The 14,335-nt window shown below is 48.0% G+C and overlaps 1 protein-coding gene across 3 annotated transcripts in view; it reads left to right on the plus strand.

Annotated features, from left to right (window-relative positions):
- Positions 1-14,335, plus strand: part of LOC136383015 (uncharacterized) — a 183,760-nt gene that overhangs the window by 65,119 nt on the left and 104,306 nt on the right. The window lies entirely within an intron of this gene.

Below are 14,335 nucleotides of genomic sequence, written 5' to 3' on the forward strand. Positions count from 1 at the left end.
CCATTAGAAATGCACAGAACTCTCTTTTGAAGGAACCTCAGGAACCAGGTAAGAAAGGCAATCTCTGAAGGTGAAAAGGAAGCTTACTGCCTAACACCGTGTATTGTTTCTTGACCTTCAGTTTGTTTTAGCATATTCATATCTTGCCTGTTTTAATAATACATCGGAAATGAAAATTAATCCATTTTCAGGCAGGCTAGTGGGTTTCTCAGAGGCAAGCTACATGTTTCTTTATCTCTGTCCTTTGCAATTAGCTCGTGGCTTCTTCCACCTCCCCAGTTTTACCCTTGGCCTGGCCTTCTCCACACCGGTCAATAAGCACTAATGAAAGAAGCCGGAGATGAAGAATTGGCCTTTGGGAACCTTTTCCAACAAAGCAAGTTGATATTTTCCAAGTTGGTCATGATTTCTTTCTCTCCTGAACTCCTTGCGTTATTGACTTGCCTGGAACTGATGTTCTGGGGTGTCTGCAGGCTAGGAATTTCTCACATAGTAAGCTCCTCCGAGCAGGGCCATGTCTTCTCCCTCCCTGTTACTACAGACAGCACGGCCCCTGTCTCATTGCGGGCATGCTTAGTAAATGCTTGAGGACCAAATGAGCTCCCTTGTGAAACTCATCTGTCTGGTTATGGACAACAACACACAGAATGCAACTGCATGTTTCCAACAACAGAGAGAATCATTCTGCAACTCCTGACGACATTTTGTACAAAAATCTAAAAATGTGGTTCAAGTGGACACAAATAATCTTTTCCCCATGGGGTTTTTTATTATTTAAAAAATTTTGGAAACGGTCTGCACTTCTTTGCATGATGAATTCTCGAACCACATTTTTTGAAAAATTACTATAGATTTCTTTTTTTAAGAAGAGACGATCAGATGAATATGGTATAAAATGGCAAAAGGAGTAAGATCTTATGAGAGCTGTCTAGGAATTGCACGTGTTGGGAAAACTTCCTTGACAAGAAGTCAGGGGACAAGCCTAGGGCCATAGTTACACCTTCAGGCTCTGGACTTGACTTCAGTAGTTTACTCTGGTGCCTACGGGCCATGTGACCTTTGGGTAAGTTGTCAAGTTCTCCGCATCAGGCTCCTCATCAGCAGAACCAGAATAAAAGCCTCCCAGGGGTTGGGGACGGTTAAAGAAGGCATGCAAAGGCCTTGGCACGGCTCCTGGCCTGTCTTAAGCAGTTAATAAATATGAGCTAAACTGCTAGGGTAAATCTGTAGTGTCTTTTTCTGACCCCATGCGTGTCCCACTGCAAAATGCACAGGAAAGGATGTGCTTGGTGAGGCAGTTTGCTATAGAAAATGGCACAGATCAAGAAGCTCTTTGGTTCCCTTTGTGAAACAGCATCACAGGCTTCCCTGTGACCTAGGATATGGACTCATGCTGCCTGGATTTAAAACTTGACATATTACTTATGCTTAGCACACCTCCGTGAGGCATCTACAGAAAGTCCTACTACAGTGATTCCCTTGCTGCATGTGGGTCAAAGTCAGATGATGGAAAGGAACTAAATCAGCCAGAGAGTAAACAGGCAGGCAGGGCTTCTTCCAAGGAGGCCAGGCCTAGAGGTGCAAATGAATTGTTCAGAAATCACCAGAGGGAAAAGTCCAGGGGCTGGTGTTTCAAAGAGCAACTGCAGCTGCTGGACATGGGACTTTTCACACCTGGGATTGTAGCTACCTAGTACAGTACAATAAAAAATAATTAGGGTATATATATATTTTAAATCACCAAATCAGACCTGTACACGAAACACAGAAATAGTTTTTTGTTCTCAAGGGAAGTAGTTATTTTGGACACAGTACTTCCCTCTCCCACCCCCACAAGTGCCCACCTTTTGCAAACATGGCTTTGTTGACACATGTAGCCCCTTATCAACCAAGAGAAACTTCCCCACATAGATGGGGAAGGCTGGGAAGGATGGTGTCGTTTTTAGAAGAGCCTAATTAATTTTATTTTCTTTCTTCACGAATTTATTAAATAAAATGTATCAGCTATTAGGCACCAAGGGGCTATAAAATCACCCTCGACCTCCTAATGCTTATGGTGTTGTGGGGAGCCAGCAGTGAGCCCCTGGCAGCCCTGTGTTGAGGAGCTTCGCACAGGGGGCTGGCGGGAGAAGTGGGGAATGAACTCTGCCTGTGAGAGGTTGGCAGGTTCTTTGCAGAGGGCAGCATCTGAGCTGGGTTTTGTTTTTTCTTCTTTTCCAAGTGGGGGAGGGGAGATAGAGATACAGACTCCCTCATGCACCCCAACTGGGATCCACCCAGCAGTCTCTGTCTGGGACTGATGCTCTTCCCATCTAGGGCCATGCTCGCAATGGAACTATTTTTAGCACCTGAGGCAGAGGCTCCAAGGAGCCCAGGGCAATGTGCTTGAACCAATCAAATCATGGATGTGGGAGGGGGAGAGACAGATACAGAGAAGGGAGAGGGGTAGGGGTGGAGACACATATGGACACTTTTCCTGTGTGCCCTGACCAGAAATCAAACCCAGGACATCCACATGCCAGGCCGACGCCTTACCACTGAGCCAGCTGGCCAGGGCTGAGCTGGTTTTAAAACGCGAGTAAGATTCATTAGGTAAAGCAGTTGGCAAAGGACATTCCAAGTAGAGGGGAGACTAGGAGGCAGGGAAGGTGATGGTGGGCTTGGGGAACAGCCAGAGGCATGAGGTGACTACCACAAAAGAGGAGCCTAGAAAAGGACTTGGGGTCCGACTGTGAAGGGTCCTGGAAGGAGACTAAGGAGATGGCTGTGTCCCCTAGCAGCACTGCTTAGGCCATCGTGGGTTTAGAGAGAGGACTGGCTCCACTGAATTTTCACTGAATGGAGGTAGGAGCAGCTGGAGCCAGGCCCATGGGGAGATGGGAACAGCAGCTGCTCCTGTGGACGTCAGCTGATGTGGTCAGTGGCTCACCAACTTGTCCATGTGCTCGAAGCCCCGGTGTGCCTTGATTTATCAATGAACAAATCGACCATTTTCTTTTATGAGACACTCCTGAATAAAGCCATCAGGGGGTTGAGTTTTGGAAGGGCAGTGACCCCTCCTAGATGGTAGAGATCATAGTGCAGTGAGCTTGAGAGCAGTCCACCGGGGAGCTGCTCTTTGGCCTCATGTGATTGGAGTTCTTTCTGCACATTATTGCCTGACTTCTTAGCTTCTGGTAGACCTAACAACAGCCACAGAGGAAAGATCTTGGAATCCTCTGGGTTCCTACCTCTTGTTTCCTCACAGAAGATAAATACTTTATGAGTGGAGAGGTCGGAAAAGCCATTGTGGTCAAAGAAAGCTTCACAAAAGCTCTCTGATGGAACTGAGACTAGAAAGAGGCATAGAAGTTTCCAGAGATGAAGGTGGTAACAAATGGCAGGGCAGGCAGGGACAAGCAGGCCGAAGAAGGATGTGGAGGTGGAAGGGGGGAAGGCATACTGGGCCAGCGACTGGATCAGCCCCCTGGAGTCAAGTACAAATGGCCAAGATAGAGAGCTTTTATGGGCCAGGTACCTTTCATGCATTATGGGTAATCTGCCCCAATCTAGTGAGAAAGGCATAATTATCCTCACTTTATAATTGAAGAAACTGATGTTAAAGATTTGCTCAAGGTAAAGCTTCTTTGACTTTAAAGCTCATTGGTTCCACTTTTGCATACTGCTTGTAAGGAGGTCCTCAGACAGAGCTAGAAATATGTGTGTACCTGGGAAGTATGAAAGCATCATGCTTTGTCAATGAGAACCATTTCATACTACTGATGATGATGATGTCATCTCATGTTTATTTCTACATGTTGGGTATTATACTAGGCATTTTATATAACTGAGCTTATTTGATCTTTGTTTCATCCCTCAGGATATAAGGACTGCCACCATTTCAACAAGGAAACTGAGGCTCAGAGAGTTTAAGTAACTTGCCAAGGTCACATAGCTAGTGACTTTTTGTGTTCCATTGGTATTCCAGGGTCCAGAGAAAGAGGGGCTTACATCTTCTCCCCTTGTCATTGTGGGCTTACTGAGGAAGAGAGTGTATAGTAGGCTCTTTGCAAAAGCTATTTAATCACAAGGGTGGAGAGGTGGGGACAAGAAGAAGACCAGAGTGACACGTCTGAAAAGCAGTGGCCTTCTCTGGGGCCAGGAGAATGCTGGGTAGGGCTGGAGCCAGGGGACAGAGCCAGCCACACTGTAGGGACAGCCAGGAGAGAGCATCTTTTAAAAATATTCTTATTTTATTTATTTTTTGACAGCATCTTATCTCCATTGTATCATTTAGTGCTAGCTCAACACCCAGGCCAGCTGAGCTCAGTGTGGGAAGAAGGCAGGGAACTTCTCTGTGGCAGGCACACTGTACTTAAGGTCCAGGCTGGGACAAGGTCTGTCTCCAGGACTGATTGGAGAGAAAGACCATCCACCTCGACTGGGATGCATGAGTTGGTTGGACTATTGAGGAGACCACATTTAATTAAATTAATTGGTTAGGTAAGCTAGATTCATATTAACACGTGCACATGGTACAAAATAGAGACTATAGGAGAGATGCACTCTGGACAAGAAAACTCCCTCCCATCTTTATCTCTGTAGAGACAGCCACTGTTTGCTGTTATAGATACTCCACGCATCTGCAAATATCCGAGTGTGTATTAATTTTTTAAACATAAATTCTGAGACTAGTTTGAAATGAAATTTTTGTCAAGGCTCTAGTCTGTATCTTTACAGAAGAATTTGCATAATTTTTTAACATCCCAGATGTTTGCACTGGTTCTATTTTCTAGAAGCCGAGGAATTGCTCATTTTGTGCCTCCAGACAAATGCTTTCCTTAAAGCCCAGTGAAGCACTTCTGTGTGAAAGGAACACAAGAACTTCAAAGAGCCTTTTCTTCACTGAATAAATAAAACATATTCGGAAAGCTATCTGCAGGCTTTTTGTGGCCCAGTCCTTAGGAAACAGTTTGGAAGGAGCTATTATGTTCAATTGTGTTAATCTCCCAGGTCTTTGCATAGAATATCCACCATTTCAAGTGTTTGCAACAATTACTTTTTATAGAAGCTAAGGTATTGTACTTGGAGGAGCAACTTGAAAAATAATCTTACAGTTAAATTTTAACCTATTCTTCTGTCTGTTGTGTCCCTTTATTGCACTGACTGTGGGTGTTGGAAATCACCCACAGTTGGAGAAGGTACATTAATATTACCTAGGTACGGGGGGGGGGGGGCTGTTTTAAAAATAAATCTAATTTTAGCCTTCATTTTGAGTTTTTGGGCAGTTTTTGTCTCTTGTGCTTCTGAACCTATAATTGTCAACAACATATCTTTCAGAGCAGGGCAAAATATACTCACTTTTGTGTATTACAACAACAAGAACAAAAAGAAAAGGTAAAATTTCCATGTAATTTTAAAGACTGCACTACCACTTGCTGACTTATTGATGAGTGCTGCTTCCACAGAGGAAATGGTAGGAACTGTTGAAGGTTGGACTGACAAGGATCCCCTTCCCTGGCCCTTGACTCCTCTCCGCCAATTACAAGCCCACTCCCCTACCTGAGATTTCTTGTATTCTGTTCATGGGGAATTCACAGGGCTAAGCATTTACTGGACTTCCTCATATTGAAAAACTCAGTCTTGCCTGACCTGTGGTGGTGCAGTGGATAGGAAGTCAATCTGGAATGCTGGTTGAGGTCGCTGGTTCGAAACCCCCAGCATGCCCAGTCAAGGCACGTACAAGAAGCAACTACTATGAGTTGATGCTTTCCGCTCCCACCCCCCCACCCTGTCTGTCTCTTTCTCTCCTGTCTCTAAAATCGATAAATAAAATCTTTAAAAAGAAATCTCAGTGTTTTTTTAAAAAAGTCAGCCTTAAATTGTGTGGGGAGAGCTTGCACTCTGCCATGTTTGAGATCATGGACCTCCCTGTCCTATATCAAGTCATGTTCACAATAATGCTATGTCATAGTATTTTCATTCGTTTCCATAGATATGGGGTGGGGAGGACTCAGGTTGGTTAAGTAACTTGGGCAAGTTCACAAGAGCTTTTTAAAAAAAGTAATATAGGACCAAATGACTGCATAATTATTTCTCTTTTCACCAAATTTTGGTGCCTCTTATGCTAGAAGTTTAGGGTCTATATGGGGGCATGAAAGATGCTTCTGTGAAGTGCACATTTTTCATTTAAAATGCAGAGGATGTGGTACCCACCATGACTTCTGTATCCTTTTCTCTTTATGGTTAGTTTTTACAGTGCTGTTTGAACACAAAGTGACTTTTCAATGGATAAGAGGATTGATGTAAACCTTCTGAAGAATCCTTCATATCTTCGTTTTAAAATTCTATTTTGTTCCATTGTACAGTTTTACATGCAAAAGCGTCTACATCCGTTGGACATGGTATAAGATGAGGGAGCATCTGCCCTTCTATTTTAAGGGGGCAGTCCTGAAGCACGCCTTCCCATAGGTGGAAGAGTTTGGGCAGAGAGCATCTCAGGAGTTACAGGCAGGTTGCGAACGTAATTAGCACTTTCTCCCTGACAGCAACCAGAGTAGAAGGAGCTGGGAGGGCTCGGGTATGAGAGAAGGGTGACTGATCTCCCCTGCCCTATCTCTGGTGCTCACACCAGTTATCGGACACCTGGATTAATTTCTATGTAGAAGTTTGCTCATCCTTTTATTCTTGATTTGACTTCAAGCTGCTTATTAGAAAAAAAAAAAACCCTAACCATTATGTGTGCTATTTCTTTGACAAAGGATTGTATTTCTTGTGTTTTTACTGAAGGAAAGCATCAAATGAAAGTGACTAGATAGCATGTTGTAATACTACTCTTCACCTCTATGGTCATCTATGATTAAAGAAAGCCTCCCTATTGGAACATAGCCACCACAAACAGGTACCACTGCTCACCTAGCAGAAGGCTCAACTTCAAGGGCAATCAGAATGTGCAGGGTTGAAAGTACCGCGGCTTCCCCTGGAGACCGGCATGATGGGTTATGTATGGGCAGGCACATCCAGGCACCTGAAGTAGCCCCAAGGCGGTCACTGAATTCTACTGCTGGTGTTGGCTCAGTCTTGGCCAGTCCCTTCCCATCGGCCAGGGAATCAGGCTTTTGTCATCATTCAGTATCACCTGTGCTCACAGGTGCCTCTTAATCTCTCCTAGGCTTTGCCATTCTCTGTACCAATTAAGATTGACAAGTATGGCCCTGGCCAGTTGGCTCAGTGGTAGAGCATCGGCCTGGCGTGCGGAAGTCCCGGGTTCGATTCCCGGCCAGGGCACACAGGAGAGGCGCCCATCTGCTTCTCTACCCCTCCCCCTCTCCTTCCTCTCTGTCTCTCTCTTCCCCTCCCACAGGCCAGGCTCCATTGGAGCAAAGTTGGCCCGGGCGCTGGGGATGGCTCCTTGGCCTCTGCCCCAGGCACTAGAATGGCTCTGGTCGCAACAGAGCGACGCCCCAGATGAGCAGAGCATCGCCCCCTGGTGGGCATGCCGGGTGGATCCCGGTCGGGCGCATGTGGGAGTCTGTTGGACTGCCTCCCTGTTTCCAGCTTCAGAAAAATACAAAAAAAAAAAAAAAAAAAAAAGATTGACAAGTACATGGGGACTTTATGGCATTAAACTTACTTTTTAATGTTTGCAGGAGCATCCTTCGACTCTTCCGTTTTATGTTGGATATGTATTTAGCAGTTTTAGGTGGGCTTTGTAAGACTGTGGCAACAGCATCTATTGTAGATCCCATCCAAGGCTGGCTGTGACAAAGCTAGGGTTGCCGACAGCCATGTCCCTTCAGATAGTGTCTATGAGCACTCATCAAAGGGCTCTCTCTTTGTGAGCTCCATGTGGAAAGGGATGCTGGTTCCACATAGGTCTTTGCAGTTGATAATCACTATCTTTAGGGTCATCTTCGGGGGAAAAAACCAACAACTGTATAAATCTTACATTTTTATAGCACTTCAATCATTTTTTTAAAGCATTCTCACATCTATTATCCTATCTTGACCTCCCAAGGAAACTGTGAGTTGGGCACAGCAAGTATTCGTGTCCCGATTTCATAGATAAGACACGAGGAGGTTAAATCACACAGCAGGGTGGCCGATGTAGGCTAGACATCTATGTCTGATGTTAAGACTGCTAGCTCGTCTCCTTAAAAAAAATAATAAACCCTCCTTTCTTTAATTCTCTGCAATCTAGCTTCCATTGCTGACATCACTTTACTTAAAGCAATGTTTCCCGTCTGTACCTGCACATGTAAGTCACCAGGACAACTGAAAAATACGGGCCAGTGTCCCAGCCCCATCCCAGGCCAACCGGCTAAGCATCTCCATGTCTTTTTTCCCCATCTGTATAAATAATTAACTTTTTAAGACTTGTTGGCCTTTCTCTAGTTCCCCCTTTCTCAGGGAGATGTAATCCACATATTCTCAGGTCCCGCAGGTCTTCAAGCCTTCAGGTGATTCTGATGCACCCTGGGATCAAAAGCCATCGCTAGAAGCTGACCAGGGCCACCCTCATGTCGAATTGAATGGCTTTTCTAAGCTACTTGCCTGGACCCATTGGACATGAATTCCTTTTTTAAACTCACTCTTTTGCATTCCATGACCTTACACGCTCAAGGTCCTCTGTTCTCCTCTGATGGCACCTCCCTGTCTTATTTTCTTCTCCATCTTTGTTTTGTCTTCCCAACTGACATGACTTCAACCATGTTCTCTTCTCTGCATGGTCACACAAGGTCACAAGGTCCGGGGAACAGTGTGGGAGGCTGTGCAAAGGGCCCTCATTTTGAAGAGCTCAGGTATTAGTGTGTAAGCGTGCAGGAGTGGAGGCTTTGTTCTGATTGGTGCTGCAGCTCCAGAGCCTAGGCTAGTTCCGGAACCTACGACATATGCATGCTCAGTAACTGGATGATTGATCACATCTACTTGACTGAATGTCACATCTGTGTCTACAGTCCTCACCTTCAGTCTAGTCTCACCCCTCTAATGCCATTTCTTAGATGTGCCACTGTCTTCTCAAGCCAAACCTGTTCAAACCTGAGCACATTATTTTCTTTCCTCCTACAGCGTAGTTCTTCCAAATGTTTTGCAGCCATTTAACTGCTTGCAATAGCCTCCTCTTTCCTGTCCTGTAAATCAGCTTTGAATCTCCTTTCTCCTTTAACCAGGCTTGCATCCTAGTCTCCCCACTTGGCTGACAGTGCCCAGCCCTGGGGCTCTGGTGGGAAAGCTGTGGTAGGCTGTGCTCCGGGCACTGACTGGACCAGGGTGGGTCCACTCATCTATTGTCTGTGTGCCCATACGGTGATCACAGAGAAAGGCTCTCAGGTCCCTTGGAACACAGGGAGATCGAGCAGAGCACTGACTGGCAGAAGTAGAGAAACTACCAGAGTGACTTTGGAACTCGACTTGCTTAGACACTGACTGACTTCCTAGGTTCAGTTCCAGGTCCTGTGAATTCCTTTATAGAAATTAAAAAAAAAAATTTTTTTTTAAGGTTGCTGGCATGAGACTGTTCTGGTAATGCCCATCCATAATCAGTTATATGAATGTTAGTACTAACATTTCTCCTTTGAAAAGAATATATTTTTCTCAATTTGCTTCTTTCTTTCTGAACCATTTAACCAAGGTCCTACCCATTTTATGCCTGAACCAGGTGACAACTTTGAGCATCCCCCCAGAGCATCTTTGAGCTCAGCGGGATACTGTGTCTTCATCCATTAAATATTTAATGAGGACATACTATGTGCCCAAGCAGTGTTCCATGCTCTGGTGATTCAGTGATGAATGACCCAGACAAGGTCCGCAGCCCTTGAACTTGTGCGCTAGACCCTGTCTGCTCTTGTACTCAAGGGCATTGGTTGAGCACTTCTCTCCTGTGTCATCTGATGGTTGCTCTCTGTTCATTTACTCCCTACAGCCTACCAGCATGCTTTTATTTCTCCCATCTTAAAAAAAATCCTTCTTTTGATATCCCTCCTTTCAGTTACCTTCCTAGCTGTCTCTTTTTATAGCAAAACTCCTCAAAAGAGTTGTCTATTCTTTTTTTTAAGTTGAGTGAGAAATAATTGACAAATATAATTAAGTGTACAATGTGATAATTTGATATACATACTTATTGTAGAATTGTTACCGAGATCAAGATAATGAACATATCTATAACTCCACACAATTAACATAGTTGACTCTTTTTGTGTGTGTGGTGAGAATGCAACTTTACTACTCTTAGCAACTTTAAAAAAAATCGATAACAAAGATTTTAATTATTCATTTTAGAGAAAGGAGACAGAGAGAGAGAGAGAGAGAGAGAAGGGAGGAGGAGCAGGAAGCATCAACTCTCACATGTGCCTTTAGCAGACAAGCCCAGGGTTTCGAACCAGCGACCTCAGCATTATTCCAGGTCAACACTTTATCAACTGTGCCACCACAGGTCAGGCTGCTCTTAGCAACTTATAAGTACACCATGCTGTGTAGTTACTATGTGGTATAGTTAACAGTGTGGTGTGGTATACTTGAGAGAATTGTCTATTCTTCAAGTCTCCAACTCTCCCCAGCACCCACTCTGATGAGGCTTTTGTCTGTGCCTTCCACAGAACCCACTCCTGCCAAGGTCACCCATGACTTCCCTGTTGTGAAATCTAATGGTCTACCTTTTCTCCCAAGGTTACAGAACCATCAACATTATTCAACACAGGTGATCGCTCTCTGCTTGCAACATTTCGTCTCTAGATTCAAGGACTTGATGCTCCTGTGAGTTTTCTTTCTCTCTCGCTGACTGTTCCTTTGAAGTTCTTTGCTGGATTCCCCTCATCTTCCCAAACTCACAGCTTTACTGATTTTCTTTATTACCTTAAGTTTGGGGACATTGAGCCCCTCTCCTGGGAGTCTTTCTCACTAGCCCACATGTCAGTGCCTATCCTTTGGAGACCAGCACAAACCCTACTACTCCCAGCTCTCCTGTCACATTCCCACGGTCCACTGCCTTTCTTACTACCTGTCTGCCCTGAATCAGAGTGATGTGCGCACCCTCCCCCTCCTGTAGTGCAGATGGAGTGCCTCAGAGAGCATGCTCCCTGCCCGACCCTCCTTGATTTTCCCACTGTGCCCAACCCAGTGCCTGGCACACAACCATCACGTAGGCACTCTGAATTGTCACAGAATGTGTAGGCTGATCCTTCGAGCTCCAGGGCAGGCATTAACCCTTCGTCTCTTGTTCCCACCCTCAGACACAGTCATCCAAGTGACAAGGACATTCACATTTCACAGCAAGTTGGCACTTATGAGATGCATGGCTAAGCAGAATTATGGCACCTCCAGCAAAGTTTATGGAAAACAAAAAGGTAACAGACAGTGAGGCGTAGAGCTGTGGCCTCTAACGTGAGCTATAGCTGATGATTGGCTGGAGTGGAGAAATAAACAGTAGATCTTCCAGCTGTATTTAATTTTCCACTCATTTTTTTTTTTTGTATTTTTTGTATTTTTCTGAAGCTAGAAACGGGGAGAGACAGTCAGACTCCCGCATGCGCCCGACCGGGATCCACCCGGCACGCCCACCAGGGGGCGACGCTCTGCCCACCAGGGGGGCGATGCTCTGCCCCTCCAGGGCGTCGCTCTGTTGCGACCAGAGCCACTCTAGCGCCTGGGGCAGAGGCCAAGGAGCCATCCCCAGCGCCGGGCCATCTCTGCTCCAATGGAGCTCGGCTGTGGGAGGGGAAGAGAGAGACAGAGAGGAAGGAGTGGGGGGGGGGGGGATGGAGAAGCAAATGGGTGCTTCTCCTATGTGCCCTGGCCGGGAATCAAACCAGGGTCCCCCGCACTCCAGGCCAACGCTCTACCGCTGAGCCAACCGGCCAGGGCTCCACTCATTTTTTGAAAATCCCTAGTTTTGTGTTTGCTTTATAATTTACAAATATACAGGTATAGGTTATATAATTTATACATTTTTAAATATACATAGATTGTGAATGCATCTAAAACCTTTGCTAATAGAGATGAATAATTGGCAAAACTTTGGAGACCATTGATTTCAAGAAATTTCTGGCCGGCACCATTTGTCTCATGAAAAATTCCAGGCTGCCACTACTGAAAAGGAAACAATTAGTCTAAGGCACCAATGACTTGAGCAAGTGTTTTTGGAAAATCGGCCTATAGATAGTCTATTCCAAAGGCTCGAGAGAGGTTTGCTCTTCCTTGCAGAGCTAGGTCAGCTCTCGGTTGGGTGAGCACCAACTTTAGATGGGAGAGGCTAGCCCTTCCCCCCGGAGCTGAACTCCTTGGTGCCCTCGTGGAGACAACGCACAGAGGTGGCTGCCTGCAAGCACATCCCTTCCCCCAGAGCTTCTCTAGCTCCTTCCCCATTTGTAAGTTACCCTTTGGTTGCTCTGCTCATCCTTCTCGCCCATCCCATGGCACCTTTCTCCTTTCTAGCTGCCCTGGGTGTCCTCTTTGGCAGACGTACTTAGAAACAAATGTTGGGGGAAGGAGTCGAGCCAGAGTGGCCTCATCTGACACTGTTCCCAATGGGAACTGAATTTTGGGATGTGGAGTCAGATATACCCCTGTCTCCTCGCTGGCACTGGACAAAGGGATTCTGGGGACTGAGGTAGGAAGCCCTCCTCTGCAGCAAAGCCGGTGTCTGGGTTGAAGAGCTGCGAGGTCACTGACCCTGGAGACAGCCAAGTATAAATCCAGGAGCAAAATCTGGAGCAGCTCCCAAGCTGGAGACCAGAAGTAGGTGCTGACAGCACGCCCCGAGGGTGGGGGAGGAGGAGTCGGAGGGACCCCTGGCTTCTGTAGCCTGGCTGCACTACCCTCTGTGAGACGCTGTCATCTGTCCTGGGGGTACGTAAAACCAAGAGCTGGGCAAAGATTTTTGCATTCAAATAAGTATGAAATAGTATGGTGAACACAGATATTTTATGCCTCTTCCCAGACCCCAGAGGCGTTGCCCTACCTGTCCTCGGCTTGTGGGAGGGACCGTGCCAGAGCGTCCACTTGTGGTCTGTTTCATGGGCAGATGGGCAGAGGCAGAGGGGACAGGTCCCAGGACACCCCAGCAAGTGAGCGAGAGCCAAGGCAACCCGGCGTCCCCCAGCACCTGAGCCAGAGCAGAGCCTGCAGGCGCAGTCAGCCTTCCCCGGCAACCTGGCCCCACCCGCCTGAGTTTCTGTGTGACCTCTCTCCGTGTGCTTTTGCTTCTGGTCACTTGCCCGAGAAGCTGGAACCAGGGAGGATTTTCCACTGTGTCAGAGTCGGGGCCTTTTCTGGGGGGACTGGGTCAGGGCTGCCCCCTGGGGTCTGAGCGGAAGGGCCTCGCCTGTGTGGCACAGAGTCACTGCACGTTAGAGCAGTGAGGGCCTGGGCACTGCCCGTCCCGTCCACTGTTGAGCCTGGGCACTGCCCCGTCCCGTCCACTGTTGAGCCTGGGCACTGCCCGTCCCGTCCACTGTTGAGCCTGGGCACTGCCCGTCCCCGTCCACTGTTGAGCCTGGGCACTGCCCCCGTCCCGTCCACTGTTGAGCCTGGGCACTGCCGTCTCCGTCCACTGTTGAGCCCTGGGCAGCTGCCCGTCCCGTCCACTGTTGAGCCTGGGGCACTGGCCCCGTCCCGTCCACTGTTGAGCCTGGGGCACTTGCCCCGTCCCGTCCACTGTTGAGCCTGGGCACTGCCCCGTCCCGTCCACTGTTGAGCCTGGGCACTGCCCCGTCCCGTCCACTGTTGAGCCTGGGCACTGCCCCGTCCCGTCCACTGTTGAGCCTGGGCACTGCCCGTCCCGTCCACTGTTGAGCCTGGGCACTGCCCCGTCCCGTCCACTGTTGAGCCTGGGCACTGCCCCGTCCCGTCCACTGTTGAGCCTGGGCACTGCCCCGTCCCGTCACTGTTGAGCCTGGGCACTGCCCGTCCCGTCCACTGTTGAGCCTGGGCACTGCCCCGTCCCGTCCACTGTTGAGCCTGGGCACTGCCCGTCCACTGTTGAGCCTGGGCACTGCCCCGTCCCGTCCACTGTTGAGCCTGGGCACTGCCCCGTCCCGTCCACTGTTGAGCCTGGGCACTGCCCCGTCCCGTCCACTGTTGAGCCTGGGCACTGCCCCGTCCCGTCCACTGTTGAGCCTGGGCACTGCCCCGTCCCGTCCACTGTTGAGCCTGGGCACTGCCCCGTCCCGTCCACTGTTGAGCCTGGGCACTGCCCCGTCCCGTCCACTGTTGAGCCTGGGCACTGCCCGTCCCGTCCACTGTTGAGCCTGGGCACTGCCCCGTCCCGTCCACTGTTGAGCCTGGGCACTGCCCCGTCCCGTCCACTGTTGAGCCTGGGCACTGCCCCGTCCCGTCCACTGTTGAGCCTGGGCACTGCCCG

This window comes from Saccopteryx leptura, chromosome 11, assembly GCF_036850995.1.
Source record: "Saccopteryx leptura isolate mSacLep1 chromosome 11, mSacLep1_pri_phased_curated, whole genome shotgun sequence".
Lineage (NCBI taxonomy): Eukaryota > Metazoa > Chordata > Mammalia > Chiroptera > Emballonuridae > Saccopteryx > Saccopteryx leptura.